The sequence below is a fragment of the Apodemus sylvaticus genome, chromosome 7 (genome assembly GCF_947179515.1).
Source record: "Apodemus sylvaticus chromosome 7, mApoSyl1.1, whole genome shotgun sequence".
Classification (NCBI taxonomy): domain Eukaryota; kingdom Metazoa; phylum Chordata; class Mammalia; order Rodentia; family Muridae; genus Apodemus; species Apodemus sylvaticus.
Window position 1 is genome coordinate 36515628 of NC_067478.1, and position 4564 is coordinate 36520191.

The following is a 4564-nucleotide window of genomic DNA, read 5'->3' on the forward strand; positions in this document are numbered from 1 at the left end:
AATCATGACTCTGATCAGGTGTATGACATTTTAAAGCCTCTAATGTTTTAAAGGTCTCACGAACTGAACATTGAATATGCACACACTAGACACTTGGAGCTTTCTTTCAACACATCAAACATCGGGGTATACACTCAAATTATTCCTACCATGGACCACAGAAACAGAAAATGTCTTAATGAAAAATACAAGTTTTCACAGGTGGTGTGTGATATAGGTTAGGGAATCTTCCATAGAGACCAAACAGGTTTGCCTGATCTGCCTTTGAAGCATAAAAAAATACGTGAAAGCACCATTTCTTAAATGCATGTAACCTGTTCCCTGTGGGATGAGAATGATGACAGTCACTCAATTCAAATAGCTTTAACTATGGTCAAAGAAGGAAATCTGTATTCAAATAATGGTGCCTACAATTCATTCCTTGGTGCAGTGAAACTGTCAACTCTTAGCCTTAGCTACTATGGAAGTAAAATCCTTTGGAGATGTGAAGGATATTGAAGTACAGCTTTGTTACAATGAGCGCCAAAGTCCAAAAATGGTTTTTACTTTGAGTTTGTACCATAGTAAGAGCCAAGGTTTTAAACTCAACTAAAAACAAAACAAAAAAGATGTTATTTTTTAATGTTCATTTAATAATATGCCCATCATTTTTATTGTTGGTATAAGAATATATATTGTGTTGAATATAATAAAAAATTAAAATAAAAATCAAAAAGTGTAAAATTGTCATTTTCATGAAGTACAAAGCTCCAGATATTCTGTTACATCACTTAATAATGGATCCATTAACAGTCTGCACTTGACTACACTTTTTCACCTTGACTGCAACTAGAATATGTCAGTGGAAGGACCAAAGACCTTAGCAGACAATACTCAACATGATCTAAGATTTAAAATATTTTTTTCCTTTCAATTTCAGGTAGCAACTATAAATCGAAGATCTGTTATGTATTATGGAATAACTCTCTAAGATATATTTTAGATGGTATGGTGTAATAATTTGTTTTTTTTTTTTTTTTGATGGACAAGTGTGATCTCGGCTGCTTACTGGTGATGTTTTTATTGTTGTTGTTGTTGATGATGATGTTATTTTTGCATTTTTTAGAAGGAAGCACAAATTCCAAATCACAAATAATGCCATGTGTCTGTGGCTGCTGTGTTTAACTGATTCCTTTACTTAAAAGGAGATTTTGTTCATGAAGGCATATCTAAATCTTTTTTTACCAAGAAAAAGATCCCATTTATCCAAACCACATTCTAGTAGAAAGGTTATAAATTAAGAAATCCTAATACAGTCATCTACAAAAATGTGTTCAAACTTCACCAGGGCCATGTAAGGCCAGGCTATATACTTATATTCCTTCACAGATGAATGAATCAGAGTTTAGAGATAATTATGGGACTCCTTAGCTGTACCTCTCAAGAGACACTTCTTACCCCATCAAGGGCACAATAATCTCTATGGAAAAGTTCCATCTTCTGGCATCTGCCTGCCATAAGCCAAATTGATAGGGATCTCACACACTAGCCTGGCTGCCGCAGAGTACATGGTAGTGTGTCAATCAGTAGGCAGCAGGCACTCACAGCTCTGAAAGGTAGAGAAGTACATGCCACTTTTCAGGCGAGCGAGCCTGAAAATTAAATTCAGTACATGAAAAAGCAGGGGTGGATATTCCCCAACAAATGGGTTTCTCATAACATGTCCCACTCCAGTAAGATCTGGAGAAAAGTTTTTGCAGACTAGAGAACATCAGCTTGGGCACAAAGAGCCACACAGCTTAGGCACAGTGTCCACTAAGAACTCCAGTCTTCATTTGCTTGCTTTATGCTGGATCATTATTCCAGAAAGGCATTTCATTTTATTTTGTATTTTGCTGTTAATATAGTTTTATTAATTTTGATAAATTTATGCAATGTGTTTGGTCATAGATATCCCTTATAACTGTGTTCACACAATCACTCTCCCTTTTCAATTTTTCTTAAATTCATATCATTAAAAAAACTTTCTAGTCCAATTTATGCTAAACATGTTTAGGGACATCCACTGATGCTTAGGTTGACATTCTATGGGCAATAACTTCAATTAAAACTGAACTCTCTCAGACCAAATCCATAAACTAACAATAACTTCTTAATTAGGGATGAGAAGGGCTTCTGATCCTCTTCCCTTCAAGCCACAATACTGTCTTCCTTGACTTTATGATGGTCCTATATAAGCATCCAGCAATATACAGTTAAAAGACAGCTAGACTCTGAACATCAAGGATCCTTTGTCATGGGTAGTTAAATTCCATGTTGCCTTTTGGACATTGCAACATTGTTGCAATATGGACAATTCCATATTGTCATCTCAGTGGTTTTACATAATCATCAGAGAAGCGTGTTACCAGACATCCTCTTGTCCACATGTGTTTGAATGATCAGGCTTTCACCAATGAGGTGATGTGTTTATTGGATCTATTATGAGTTAGAACATGTAGCATCATGGGATTAGTTCATCTCTATCATATCCAAAACCATGGCTTTCAGTGTGCCCATGATTGCACAATCTGCAATCCTTGATTTAGAGTTTTGGTTGCAGAAACGTCTAGTGCAAGATCATCCTTGATTTTTTTTTTAATTTTGTTATTGGTCTTTGTGAATTTCACATCATACACCCCAATCCCACTTATCTCCCCCTCTCCTTATACCTACCCTCCACCCTTGCTACAATCCGGCAACATGGAAAAAGTACTGTGGAAGCTGTAGTGTGTCCCACTGTGTCCTACTGTATACCGTTTTGTCTATACGTCTTTGCTTACAAATATTCACTGTAATGGCTTGTTGATCTCGAACAGTCTCCTGGCTTCTATCTGAGGTTCTAATACTGGATATCTTCTGGGATACTCTGTTGTTACCCTGTGGCATGGAGTTCCTGATTTTGTATCTATAGAACCAGCAGTTGATCGATGGGGTAGGTGATGGGTTTAGCCAATTCAAAGTCTTGGAGGCCTTACAGGTATCTAAGTTGGCCAGATTACCAGATTTCCCACTCTCACACACCCAGGGCCAGATCACTAGCAACCCCTGTAATGAGGGTTAGTTCTATCCTGCTGCCCAGGCAGGGTGAAAAATCCCCTCTTCCCAGTGTTGCATTTAGTGTGGGACATGATCAGTTCTCCCATTCTTATGAACTGGGTTGGGGATAGCTCTCCCACCTGCTATAAATGGCAGAGGAGCAGAGAGGGGAGGGTGGCATCTCTCCATTTTCTACACCACAGCCCAGCAGATAAGAAAGCAGGGATGGCTCTCCTGTATTCATATCTTCTGGGATGGCTTACCTGCAAGCCCCTCATGCAGGGGCAGCTCTACTGTGCTATCCAGGCAAGGTACAGGATCTGCTCTTCGAAATGCTGAAGGGAATAAGGGACAGAGAGAACTCCCCTGCTTTCATGGCCACTTGGCCAGATCTCCATCCTGCCATAGATGGTAAGGAGGGAGAGGGTCAGAGTGTATCTCTTCCTCATTTACACCACTATATGGGAGATGAGTAGAGCCAGCTCTCCAATGCTCCTGTCCTCAGGACTGGATCACTCAGCCTTTAGCCATCAACATGTCCCCATGCAGTAGCCCACACCAGAGTCATTTGCCTGGCCTTTGGTGGTACCAGATTCCTGATGATGCAGGTCAATGTGTCATCACAGACCAGGATCCCACCATGTTCCCAGGTGGCATCACCAACTACTCACATTAGGCTGTTCGTGACTACCCTTGAGTCTACAGTTCCTTTCTCCCTTGTACTCACAGCCTTCTGTTTCCCTTTCTATTCAATTTCCCCACCACTTACTTGCTCCTCTTAGTGGAGCCCAGTTTCTCTGAGTGTCTAGAGTCATCTCAGGAGTGGTCCCTGGAGTATATGTCCCACTTGTGTATTATGCCACTGAGCAGGGGTCATCTTGAGCATGGTCTGCCCCCCGAAGCCTGCCCAGTACATGACTGGTGGTCATCTCAGATTAACTCCCTGTCCAGACTCCATGGCACTGGCCTGGTGGTCATTACAGTCTTGCTTCTGCCTGATGGGCCACATATGAAGGTCATCTATCTCCAACCCCCTCCTGCCCAGGCCACCTTCCCACATGGAGTTCTGCTAGTCTCTAGCTTTTTCTCTGTTCTCAGAGTCTGTCTGAGCCTGAGCATTGGTGCTGGGCACTAGACTCATGCTCCTCTCAGGCTCAATGTTTTCAGTAAATGTAAGATTACTAATCATTCACATGTTCATAGATCAAAACCAAGTGTAGACATAGCTTCTCTTTTCTGCCACCTACTGACACAATTGTGACATAGCAGTCACATCTGCAATGTCCCCCTTTTCTTTTTTTCATAGTGAATTTTAAGCTAGACTAGGCTAGAGACAATTTCATCACTGTCATCATCATCATCAATAGAAGGGGAAAAGATAATAATGATAATAATAATGAATTAATAATAACACTATTAAGGCTAATAATAATAATAATAATAAATAAAATGGCCCCAAGAGGACTATTGATGGAAGGAAAATTTTTTAGAAACTAGTCTTATCCTT

At 40.1% G+C, this 4564-nt stretch overlaps 1 pseudogene; it reads right to left on the reverse strand.

Annotated features, from left to right (window-relative positions):
* Positions 1-4226: 4226 nt before the first annotated feature.
* On the reverse strand, positions 4227-4347 carry LOC127690398 (uncharacterized; annotated as a pseudogene).
* Between the last annotated feature and the right edge of the window lie 217 nt (positions 4348-4564).